At 41.9% G+C, this 13,450-nt stretch overlaps 1 protein-coding gene across 1 annotated transcript in view; it reads right to left on the bottom strand.

Moving 5' to 3' along the window:
* Positions 1-13,450, bottom strand: part of RCAN2 (regulator of calcineurin 2) — a 275,827-nt gene that overhangs the window by 184,279 nt on the left and 78,098 nt on the right. The gene's annotated exons all lie outside the window — the stretch shown is intronic.

The raw sequence follows: 13,450 nt of genomic DNA, 5'->3' as shown, positions 1-13,450 counted from the left end.
TTTTCAAAGTTCTTTTATACCTAAGATGTTGGGAATCTTTACAGTAATTGAAAGGTGATTGGTGCACGCAGGAAGCCCATACTAGGGAGGGAACACACAGGGCTGAGTTTGTTCATCAGCAACTCCATTTCTTAGTGTGTAATCTTGAACAAATATTTTAATCTTCTGAAGACACCTACTTCAAATATCAAGCAGTGAGAAGAGTCTGTGGTCCTTCAGAAGGACACAAAGAATATTTTCCATTGAGATGGATGAATGGATAAACAAAATATCGTGTATACATACAATGGAATGTTATTCAGCCTTAAAAAGAAGGAAAGTTTGACATACACTACAACATGGATGGATCTTGAGAACATCACGTTAAAGGAAATAAGTCAAACAGAAAAGGACAAATACTGTATGATCTCATATATATATGAGGGACCCAGAGGACTCAAATTCATAGAGACAGAAAGTACAATAGAGATTGCTAGAGGCTGGTGGTGAATGAAGGGGGCATGGGGAGTTAGTTTCAGTGGGTATGAAGTTTCAGTTTGAGAAGATGAAAAATTCTGGAGATGGACAGTGGTGATAGTTGAACAACACGAATGGTCTTAGTACATTTTAAAGTGGTTGAGATGGTAAATTTTATGTTATATATATTTTACCACAATAACAAAAAGTTCAGAGTAAATGCCAGGTGAGTGGGAGGTCCTAGAAGCTATCAGAGGAGAAGGCAAAATGGCACCCCACTCCAATACTCTTGCCTGGAAAATCCCATGGACAGAGGAGCCTGGTAGGCTGCAGTCCCTGGGGTCTCAAAGAATCGGACACGACTGAGAGACTTCACTTTCACTTTTTACTTTCATGCATTGGAGAAGGAAATGGCAACCCACTCCAGTGTTCTTGCCTGGAGAATCCCAGGGACAAGGGAGCCTGGTGGACTGCTGTCTATGGGGTCACACAGAGTCGGACACCACTTGAAGCGACTTAGCAGCAGCAGCAGCAGAAGCTATCAGAGCTCTCATTCTCTGCTGTTAATATGTTTCTGGCATTGATAGTTCAACAAATGATGGGACTAAGGGCTGGATTTCAAATGAGTCTAAGGTTACCCACTATGGCAAAGAGGCCTTCAGGACCTTTCCAATGGGCTAACTGAAGAATCTATTTCTATGAGAGATTTTAACATTTAGAAACAGTCTAACAGCTTGCACCCTAATGGTCAAAGAAACACAGGTCATGCCAACTAACAGCAAGTTTTAAACTTTCCAGTGAATTTGAAAAGAATACAGCTTCCATTGCTTGTTGTTGCTTTGTTTTATTAAGGCAGACTTTTAATGTAATAGACCATCTCCAGGACCAAGGCCTTGACCCATATAACAAAATATGATATAATTTTATTCTTCTGGCTGAAATCTTTCTCCACCATCTGTAAACTTAAGTTTTCAAGTGGCAAAGTCATTGGCTGAGTCTAAGATTCAGGAGGAATCTGGTGGATTGTCAGGAAAGTCACGGACCTGCGTTGCTCTGCAAAGGCTGAGGATGGAGGGGCTGGAAGGTGACAGAAAACGGAGTGAAGAGTATCCGTGGCGTTGACTCAAGGTGGCCCAAACATCTCTCAGGAAAGCATCAGCCAGGAGCTGAATGGGATATTCAGGAGAGTCCTCACTCACCTGAAGGTGCTGAAAATTTCTAAGAAACACCGAGAAGAATTTGTTATAATTCTGTTCACCCATGAATCATATGGTCTGTTTAAAGAATTCTTAGTGACCTTCCAATATTTAAATAAGGATATCAAAGAATGCTTCTTATTTTAATGTTAGCTACTATTTACTGAACATTTATTCCGTGTACTTTTCCTACATTCTAACACTCCTAACATTTGACACATGGAAGACCAAGAGTCAGAGATATTAAGGAATTCTGTAAGGTTAGACAGTTATGAAGTGGCAGAGCTGGGTTTTCAAGCCAAGTCTGTCCTCAAAGCCTGTGCAGTTATCTACTGGGTCTGCCCTTCTTCTTCTTCTTCTTCTTTTTTTTTTCTTATTTATTATTTTAGTTGGATGATAACTGCTTTACAATGTTGTGTTGGTTTCTGCTATACAACATGAATTAGACAGAAGAATACATACATCCCCTCCTCTTGATGCCCTTGTTCTTTAGACTGAGTCAACTCATCCTTCAGCGTTCAAAAGATCTGTAGTTAGGAGTCACGTAGAATAATGGCTGTTTTTAATGGAGTTGAATTCAGAAAGCAAAGGCAGAGGCCTCCTCCCTCTGCCTGTGTGCATCCAGCTAAATGTCTACTGTGAACAAAATGCTGGCATCAATCAACCAATCAATGGGCTCCACACAGCCAAATGAAAAGGTTGTCACAAGAAAATGTTGATCAATACGGGCCATGAACAGCCACCTACCTAAACCAATGACTTAGGTTATGGTGCCTGCTTGGGCATATTTTTAAGTTGGAAAAATGTTAGACACTGAAGCACACAGAGCTGGCTGAAAGGTGGTAGTAGCTGGGTGCCCTGAAGGAGGGGAAGAGCTGGGCAGGGAGGGAGGCAGAGAGGGAGACAGCAGCGCCCCCTACCCCCTTGCCTAGCACAGTGCCCGTCACTCACTAAGTGTTCAACAAACATATGAACAAATCCATCAACCTGGGAACATTGGCAGGTCCGCCCTCAGAGAGACAGTAAGGGCAGAGGAGGCAGAAGGGCATCACAGGGGCCTCTGGTCCTCCCATAGGACAAGGGCATCATCCTTGGCATCCTGGAAATGACACAGTTTAGGTAAGAAGCCCCACTCAGGTACCTGCACCTGCCCAGCCACCTCGGCTGATGGTCTAGGTGCAACAGATTTATATTATGTGACCACAGGTTACTATTCTCCTGTAATCCATGTTCCCAGAGTATCTGCAGTCTTTCTATCTTTTCTTGTTAGCCTCATAGCTGCCACTTCTTAGGGTTACTGCCTATAGAACAACACTGAGAACCTGGAGACCAGATTCTGAGTGCCCACAAAAGCAGGGAGCAGGAGACGGGATCCTTACAGGAGCTGTTTTTGCACACTGACTTTGGGATACTTCTCTTCCTCTTTAGGCCTTCCCTGGTGGCTCAGATGATAGAGAATCTGCCTTCAATGCAGAAGACCCAGGTTTGATCGCTGGGTCAGGGAAGACCTCCTGGAGAAGAGAATGGCTACCCACTCCAATATTCTTGCCTGGAGAATTCCATGGACAGAGGAGCCTGGGGGGCTACAGTCCAGGGGTCACAAAGAGTTGAACAAGACTGAGGGCATGCACACACAAACACAAATGGGCTTACTCTTATCCCTTTTTCTTCATGAAAGAAAGGATTTTTTTCTCTTTAACCAAAATGGTGGCTTTACTGAGATGCGATGAATAAAAGAGGCGGTATTAAAGATTTAACTTCTACTAAAGAATAGCACTTTCACTGATACTGGCAGAACAGAGAAATAGAAAAAGAGAAACATAAACTTTATTATGTTAAAATAAAATCCCCCCCATGAGGAGAGAGGCAGCACTGAATCAAAGACTCTCAGAGACAAACTGGATGGAAAGACAAGCAGAAGTGTGTGTGTGTGTGTGTGTGTGTGTGTGTGTGTGGTGTGTGTGTGTGTGTGTGGTGTGTGTGTGTGTATGTATGCACATGTGTATGCATGTGTGTGCTTTAAACAACAGATCACAACTTGGAAACATGATAATAATTAGTCAGTACTTAAATATATTAATTAGGCTAATTAAACTAGGAAATGTGAGCAGTTCTGTTGAAAGATGGATTTCCTGCTAAGATTTTTAGATGAGAAATTCCTTCCAGTTTGTAGAGCAGTTACAAGTCCTCTGTGACTTGTGGATTAGCTAAATTGGAAGATTTCATTGAAGGAAACCATTGGAATAAATCAATAGTATGAGTGCAATTTCATATATATTGGGTGTTTTTTTTTTTAACTTGGGAATATACAGAGGTGAGCAACAAATGAACCGTCTCTTTCTCTTTGCCACCTGCTGAGGATGCTACCACGAGAGGATCCTGGGAATTAAAGTCTCTTTAGGGTTACAGAGCAGAGCTCTGAACTACATCTGCTCACTAAACTGGGCGGATCAATCCCTGGAAGGGTGAAAATGAGGCTTCATTTAATAACAGAAATGCTACAGGATTCACTGGTAAACCGGAATCAGAAATGGACAAAGGCAGAGCTTGGTGATCAGTCCTACAATTATTTCTCCATCAGTTTGATTCTGATCTTAAGACCTTGAAGCCAACCACTCAGTCCTCGGTAATTAAGTAATGCACTGCTTGCTTATATTTCAAAACATTCAGAGATATTAAGGAGTGGCAGGGAGGTGGGGGTAATCTGCCAATCAGTGGAGGCCCTGAATACTGTGTATTAGACACCATATTAGAGCTTAAAACACCAGAATGCTAAATTCCTTTTCAAGGCTAAATACATCTATTAAGTGGCCATTTTGCATAGTGTCCTATGCTAGAATCATGAATTATGCAAAGATAAAGGAGGCTCAGTGGCTGCTATTAGTATACGTCAGAGATAAATACAAATGGACAAATTGCAAAGGCCTTGTAGAGCGTACATGGTAAGTGCTTGATGTTTCCAGATAAATGCCTATGGGAATGTAAAGGTGGGAAAGCTGAGAGAAATGACAGAGGACTTCCTAGAAGCTAGACCATTTGAACTGGTCTTGGAAAATGGCCTACATTTTAATTAGCAGAAATGGAGGAGAAAGAGAATGATGAGAATAAGTGCACCATGATGGGTAAGTGAATGGGATGTGTCCAGGGTCATGGATCCTCAAATCTGGTGGGACTATAGCTGGGCCGCAGGGCTCTATGGTGGGCCTGGAGGAGTAGTTTGAGGCCAGGTCAAGTAAGTTTTTGATTACTGAGCCAAGCAGCTTAAGCTTTATTCTGTAGAAAGGTTTTGGAGCCTAAGAGAGCCATAACCAGGACTCCCACTAGGAAGATGACACTGTCGACAGCCTGGAGGATAGAGACCGGATTCCTAGAGGCTACTGCACTATCCACTCAGGAGATACTGAGTCAGTGAGGGTGGGACCAGGGCACTGGTTATAGGAATGGCTTGAATGGTCCAGAAATAGATGAGGTGGTAATAAGAGAAAACAGCTGGACCAAATGCGTCTCTAGAACTTTGATCATGATTGACTTGCAGGACTGGGACATCATAGAAATACAGAAGCAGGTGGCAAGGGACGTGGAGAGATTTCAGCTGTGGATCTGTTTTTGGTGTTGATGGTACACATGGGTGAAGAGATTCAGCAGAGACACTGGGCTGAGGAGAGTTGAGAGCATCTACACAGACCGGCCATCAGGGACATTGCTGAGACGAAGAGAGCTTTAAGGATGCTGACCTTTGAGAGCTGGACAGAAGAAGAGGACCCAGCAAAGGAGACTAAAAAGGAAGAGGAGAGTTCAGTTAAGGGGAACTAGTGCCTTACACATAGATGGCTCCCAATGACCCCAACAATGAATGAATAAATCAGGGTAGTGCACAGACACAGCAATTTAAAAAGAGTGTTCCAAGAACAAGCAAGTGATGGTACATGTTCAAAGGGTGAATTACCTCTAAATAAAGCTAGTATTTAAAAATGAATAGTGAAAGTAAAAGCTGCTCAGCCGTGTCTGACTCTTTGTGACCCCTTGGAATTCTCCAGGCCAGAATACTGGAGTGGGTTCAGTTCAGTTCAGATCAGTCGCTCAGTCATGTCCAACTCTTTGCAGCCCCATGGGCTGCAGCACACCAGGCTTCCCTGTCCATCACCAACTCCTGGAGCTTGCTCAAACTCATGTCCATAGAGTCAGTGATACTATCCAACCATCTCATCCTCTGTCGTCCCTTTCTCCTCCTGCCCTCGATCTTGCCCAGCATCTGGGTCTTTTCGAATGAGTCGGTTCTTCGCATCAGGTAGCCAAAGAACTGGAGCCTCAGCTTCATCATCAGTCCTTCAAATGAATATTCAGGACTGATTTCCTTTAGAATTGACTGGTTTGATCTCCTAGTAGTCCAAGGGACTCTCAAGAGTCTTCTCCAACACCACGATTCAAAAGCATCAATTCTTCGGCACTCAGCTTTCTGTATAGTCCAACTGTCACATCTGTACATGACTACTGGAAAAACCATAGCCTTGACTAGATGGACCTTTGTTGGCAAAGTAATGTCTCTGCTTTTTAATATACTGTCTAGATTGGTCATAGCTTTTCTGCCAAGGAACAAGCAGATGACTGCAGTCACCATCTGCAGTGATTTTGGAGCCCAAGAAAATAAAGTCTGTCATTGTTTCCATTACATTACTCTCTAGCATTAATATCTAGTATAATACCTAGTTTCCACAGTAATACAACTCTATGCCCCAATCACTAATGCCGAAGAAGCTGAAGTTTAACAGTGCTATGAAGATCTACAACACCTTATAGAGCTAACACCCCAAAAAAGATGTCCTTTTCATCATAGGGGACTGTAATGCAAAAGTAAGTCAAGAGATACCTGGAGTAACAGGCAAATCTGACCCTGGAGTACAAAATGAAGCAGGGCAAAGGCTAACAGAGTTTTGCTAAGAGAATGCACTGGTCATAGCAAACACTCTCTTCCAACAACACAAGAGATGACTTTTCACATGGACATCACCAGATGGTCAAGAATTATATTCTTTGCAGCTGAAGATGGAAAAGCTCTATACAGTCAGCAAAAACAAGACCTGGAGTTGACTTTGGCTCAGAACATAAACTCCTTATTGCCAAATTCAGACTCAAATTGAAGTAGGGAAAACCACGAGACCAGTCAGATATGACCTAAATCAAATCCTTTATGATTATACAGTGGAAGTGACAAATATATTCAAGGGGTTGCATCCGATAGACAGAATGCCTGAGGAACTATGGATGAAGGTTCATAACATTGCACAGGAGGCAGAGATCAAGACCATTCCCAAGACAAAGAAATGCAAAAAGGCAAAACGGTTGTCTGAGGATAGCTGAGAAAAGAAAAGAAGCTAAAGGGAAAGGAGAAAAGGAAAGATATATCCATCTGAATGCAGAGTTCCAAAGAATATCAAAGAGAGATCAGAAACCCTTCTTAGGTGATCAATGCAAAGAAACAGAGGGAAACAATAGAATGGCAAAGACTAGAGATCTCTTCAAGAAAATGAGCAATACCAAAGGAACAGGAGGGTTAGCAGTTCCCTTCTCCAGCGGATATCGTCCCAACCCAGGGATCAAATCCATGTCTCCAAACGTTGCAGGCAGATTCTTTACCAGCTGAGCCATGAGGGAAGCTCAAAGGGCAAATAAACTATGCAAAATGTATTGAGAAATTAAGTAAACTGAGGGCTGAGAAGATGCCCATGGAGTTGACAATTTCAGGCACCAACAATCTCTAAAAGAGCAATTTCAATAGAAAAGGGATGGCAGAAATCTGACTGTTGAAAGCACGAGGAAGGGTTGAAAAGTGATCTAGCATTGTACTGTACCTTTTTCTCAATAAGTCCAACATCTTTCAGTGTTTTATTTTTATATAAAGTAATATTAATATGTTGCCATGGTAAGTAATTGAAATATGTATCAAGACTTTTTAAAAGAGAACAATATGAAAATCATCTGATTTTCTCCTGCATTGAAATAAAAATGGTTTCTGTTGTGATGGATTTATTTCCATAAAATTTTCTGTGCTTATTAATTATAGAATTGGGATCATGCAAAACCTTCAGTTTTATATCGTTTATTTTTTTTTTTTTTACCATTTTACCAGCATTTACCATTGTAGGAAGCACCATCATTTTAAAACCATTCTCCTACCGCTAAACTTTTATTTCCCCCTTATTTGCTATTGTCATTATCATGAATATATTTATTTTTAAATCTTTGTCCAGTACTATTTTACTGTTTCTTTAGAATATATGTGTAGATGGGAAGGGCTCTGTCAAAACACATGGGTATTTTTTATGACTTGCTGTATTATCAAATGGTTTTTCAGAAAGACTGTACCAATTTAAAATCTTGAAGCAAGGATTCACTACACACTCCCCCCCTCACTTGACCCATGGAGAGACAAAGCCCTGTCTCTGTTGGTCTAATTTGCATGCATGTTGCAAGCCCTGTTGGTTTAATTTGCATGCATACATGCATGCTCAGTGGTTCAGTCTTGTCCGACTCTCTGCGACTCTATGGACTGTAGCCCGGCAGGCTCCTCTGTCTATGGGATTCTCCAGGCAAGAATACTGGAGTGGGTTGCCATTTTCTTCTATTTAATTTGTATATCTTCACTCAAAGAGCCCCCGAACAAAATTTCTCCTTATAAGATCTGCGATTTGTTTCAAATCCCCCTGATTAAAAAAGGCAAGAGAGAGAGAAACAAATTGATGAAGAAAGATGATGAAAATGAACTCAGATTAAGATTTAGTTCTATAAAATTGTCAGAGGGACCTGTCAATTTGGGCAGAGAAAAAGAAGCTGTTCATTTATGGTGAATCCTGCAAGGAAAGAAACTCTTATCCAGTGACCATTCACCGTTCTGGCCATTTTCTGGAGTCTGTTGTTCCCCAAAAGATCACGGGAGCTGAGGTAAAATACACATGCATCTGTTTTCTCTGATTCCTTATATACATATATCATCGTCATAATCCAACATATTTGATTTTCCCTGGGATAGCGTTAGTTCAGAGGAACAAGCTATAACTCTTTTCTAAGTATCTGTATTGAAGGTTTAAAGATACTGGAATAAGAATAAAGCTGTCAAGTGCTAAGAGCCAGGCACAGACACGATTAACTCTTACAACCCTGCACGGAGCAAATTATCAAGCCCTTTTCACCGAGGAGAAGACTGAGGTCCACGCAGCTGTTCAATGAATGATCTGAAACTCACATCCAGCTGTCTGAATGCTAAGCTTAGTCTGATGCTAAGGTCAGTGCTCTGTCCCCAAATCCTGCTCTTCTGATGAAAAATCTGTGAGACAATTTATTACCATTATCTTTATTATCCCTGCTTCAAGAAAGTAATGATAATAGAGCAATTTAACAGTACCTCAACAAAATATCTTAAATACTATAGCTGATGAAAGTCAACTATTATGACTAGATCACAAAAAAACAGCCTGAGTTTTTAAAGCAGACGCTTCAAGCACCCCTCTCTCTGACCTTTCCAGCAATTCTTCTATTTCACCCTGTCCTCCAGTCACTGAGGCTCTGACTTTTCCACACTCCATCTCCCATCACCTCGTTCCCTCCCCCCACCACTTACCAGTCTAACATCTAACAGTGCCCTCATCTGCACACAGTGATTCTGGAGTCTGATTTTGGAGTCACTTCACATCACATATATTCCAACTTCTTACAGTCTGACTCCACTAACGGAAGCCCTGGGACCCAGGGTAAATTTCTGTTTTATATTTATGTGAAGATTCTATTAAAAAAATAAAAGGTAATTTTCCCCCTAAGTAATTGTAGTCTAATCTCATTTTAGTATTCACTTCTATTTTTTAAAAAAACACAATGAAATTACAAAATGATTTTTTCCTGAAAATAATAATCTTTTGTTCTTGGCTGTTACATTTTTTTCCCTTTTCTGGCTTTTCTACAAAGATATGTATATATGCATATTATGTGTATTATTCTTCAGATTCTCTTCCCTTATAGGTTACTACTGAACCCTTTCATCCATTTTCCATCGAGCAGTTTGCGGCTGAATCCTAAAAACCAGCAGATGGCAGCAGGGGCTTTTGGAAAGAATGCCTGAATTTCTTTCAAAGCATTTTGAAATTTGTGTTCAAAGCATTTTGGCTGAGAAAGAACATAAACTGTTATTGCAAAGTCAAGCACATTTCTAAATAGATTTTTGATTCATGTCAGTCAACTGCCTTTAGAAGGCAGGATCTATTACGGTCTATCATTTCATAAGAACAATAACAACCCCCCAAAAGTCATTTACTCTTTTTACACAAATTAGTCCATGTCAGACCAGAGGAGAGTATTTGGCTGCCTGTGTTGTCAGGTTTAAACATTTCAATTTCTTACAGATTCAGATTTAAATTACCTTACTTCATTAATATTGTAAATGGTTTATTTTATATTGTGTTTTCTTGTAAAGTCAGGAGATAAGATGTGCAAATGAGGAGCACAGATTGTAAGCCACAGGACTCCGCCCCCCACAATTTTTAAACAAACAGGAGGGACCAAAGTGTTTAAACAGACTCTCTAGGTCTGTGATATCATAGAACATCACTGAAAGCCATGTAAATGTAATTAAATTGAGTCTGATGTTAAGAACGATATAAACAAACTATTATGTCCATGGGGTCTTTGGTGGCATAACTAAGGAAAGCGATTTACATGGAGTGGTTCTGTGTCTACATAGCAATGAATGTTCAAAACCCCTGAGAGAGCGTGAAGTTCAAGAATTCTGCAGCTGTGGCCATCACGGCACCAGGAGGTGGTTCTCTGATTGCTGAGCAGCGCGTGGAGACACGGTACCAGCCCTGCAGTACCTTACTGTCTTTTTCACGACCGAATTTCAATGTCTTCTGATCAAATAATTTTTATTGGGCACATAAAGATGTGCAGACCCTAGGGAGGAAGAGATACCTAATACAATACTTATTGAACCTCGCTTATGAATCAGCAGTGCAGGAGGCACTAAAAATGCTGACACAAACAGAATGTCATCCATCTCTGCTTTCCAGGAGCTCACAGGGCACGGGGTTGTATATTTCAGAGAGAGTCAAAAGAGCACAGTATTTATTTCACCAGACTGTTTTAAGAAGAAGAGAACAAAGAAAAGGGGCTTTTCAGGTGGTGCTAGAGGTAAAGAACCCAGCTGCCGAAACGGGAGATGTAAGAGACGCAGGTTCAACCCTGAGTCAGGAAAAATTTCCTAGAGGAGGAAATGGCAATCCACCCCAGTATTCTTGCCTGGAGAATCCCATGACAGAGGAGCCTGGAGGGCTACAGTTCATGGGATTGCACACTAACAAAGGAAACACTTCACAGCCTAAGCACTAAACAAATGTCAGTTTGCCATTATTTCTGAATAGGTGAATGACAAAATCCAGAATCGTGGTCCTAAAAATTGATATGACAATGATTTCAAAGACAGATGAAAATAACCTCAGGCAGACTGACCTCAGGCAGTAGGGCAGCAGAGAGACAAGAGACAGCAATCCCTAAAATGTATCCCCTGGATGACTACAGGAATAATGATATAGGAAAGTCAAGTGGTGATATAATTTAGGGACTAAGATGGAGAATTTGACTGTTGACATGCTGAGTTTCAGGCAACAGTAAGAAGGTCAGAACAAACACAGCAGAGGAAACTTAGAGGTCACCACTCACGAACTCCTACTCAGACTTCAAGACCTACCTCCCATGTCCTCTCATCTGGGAAGCCTTTCTTTGATAGCTCTCAGAGATTTAGTTAACTCGTTTCTCTACGTTCCAAGAGGAGTGTATCTTTTTTAATAAGTATTCTGTCCTAGCACTTGTCATGCTGGACTGGCTTTATCAGAGTGTGTGTCTGTCACTTCAGTTAGACTCCATGTGAATTGCTGGAAGTAAAGAAAAGTCAACCATCTTTACTCCTTAGCACCAACACGGGACACCATTCAAGATGCTCAGTCAATGTCTAGTGAATGATAGAAGTTTCTAGCTGATGAAAACCACATCTACATATCAAAATATAAGATTTGGAAGTCAACTGCTTAAAGGGGATACGACGAAGCTGTTAGTGGAAACAATTCCCAGAAAGAATGTTTAGAAAGAAGGTGTGAGTGCTCAGGACAGGATATGTATAGGCAGTCAAGAAGAAAGAAATGTGGGTAAAAAGAAATGAAAAGAAGTCAGAGCCCCCTGGTAAAACGATGCTGTCACTAACCAAAGAGGACACATTTCAAGCAAAGGTGTAAAATCTATTGCCATCTCAGTGAATGAGGATAAAGAATGAAGAGGGGCTTCACTTGTTCCAATGAACAGGTGGCTCAGTGGTAAAGAATCTGCCTGCCAGTGCAGGAGACACACGTTCAATCCCTGATGTGGGAAGACCCTACATGTCGCAGAGCAGCTAAACCCAGGAGCCACAACTGCTGAGCCCAAGCTCCCGAGAGAGCCCGAGCTCCCCGAGAGAAGCCACCACGTGAGAACCCGTGCACAGCTAGAGAGTAGCCCCCACTCACCACAACAGAGAAAAGCCTGTGCGGCGGCGAAGACCCAGCTCAGCCAAAAATAAATACGTAAATGAAATTCTTTTCTTGAAAGAAGAATGAACCACAGAAACTCAAAGCCAAGCTTCTTGACGAAAATGCAGGTTTATTTCACCAAGAACAAAAATAAGAGCAATGAGTAAGTGCACTGATTTAGTGAAGAAGCCAGGGATATGCAAGCAGAATATTCTTGGTATTTATATGCTGTGAAAAGGCTGCATGAAGCTAAATGCCGGCTGGGTGCCTTTCTCAAGACAGAGTTGCTGAAAATATTAAAGGGATTAAGAAGCTAATTTTAAAACATGATGAATCACAGAATGAGGTACTGATGAGGAGGTGAAGAGGATCCAGGATGCTCTCATGGGGAACAATGCCGGGGTTCAGATAATCGCCTTCTGGTTCAGTCTGCGGTACTCCGGACCCTGTACACTCACCTTGGGCTGTCCTCCCAGGGCTGCCAGGCCAGGAGGTCAGGGTTCTTTATTCCTGGGGCTCTCCAGATGGTTCCTTTGGGAGATCTGGTACCTGGCTGATGGACTGGGGCTTAGCATTTGTGCTCGACCATCTGGATTCCTAAATTCATTCCAGAAAGTCCCTAGATTCCTGGGGAGCTTAAATGAAATTCCCAGGATCAGCCTAAGAAAGGTCTTTAAAAATAACTTAATTTGGCCTTCTTGTTTTCAGATGAGGGGACTGAGGTCCCAAGGAATCGAGTGGCTTCTCCCAGGTCCCACTATTGGTTGACAGCAGATCAGGCACAAAACTCAGGTCTCCAGACTCCAGTCCTAAGGATTTGATGTTATGCTTTTCAACGTGGTGGAGGATGGAGGAAGAAAAAAAGCAACAAAGAAAGGAACAAAGACATTGGCAAAGGAAACTTCCTACCTTCTGAAGGTCCAACTTTCTCACCATACCCTGGGCCAGCCTTGTCCCCTTCCTGGGACACAGAGGGACCTTCAGCTAAAGAAGACTGTCTCTTTCTCTCAAGAATCTGTACACAGAATTTTGCCTTTTTTATACATTTTCTGGGCTTCCCTGGTAGCTCAGCTGGTAAAGAATCTGCCTGCAACGCAGGAACCCCAGTTTACTTCCTGGGTTGGGAAGATCCCTTGGAGAACAGATAGGCTACCCTTGGGCTTCCCTGATGGTTCCCTTAGTAAAAAATCTGCCTGCAATGCGGGAGACTTGGGTTCAATTCCTGGCTTGGGAAGACCCCCTGGAGAAGGGATAGGC

Source organism: Oryx dammah, unplaced genomic scaffold (genome assembly GCF_014754425.2).
Source record: "Oryx dammah isolate SB20612 unplaced genomic scaffold, SCBI_Odam_1.1 HiC_scaffold_11, whole genome shotgun sequence".
NCBI classification, from domain to species: domain Eukaryota; kingdom Metazoa; phylum Chordata; class Mammalia; order Artiodactyla; family Bovidae; genus Oryx; species Oryx dammah.
Note: the sequence above shows the minus strand (reverse complement) of the source record. Positions and strands in the feature narration are given on the sequence as shown.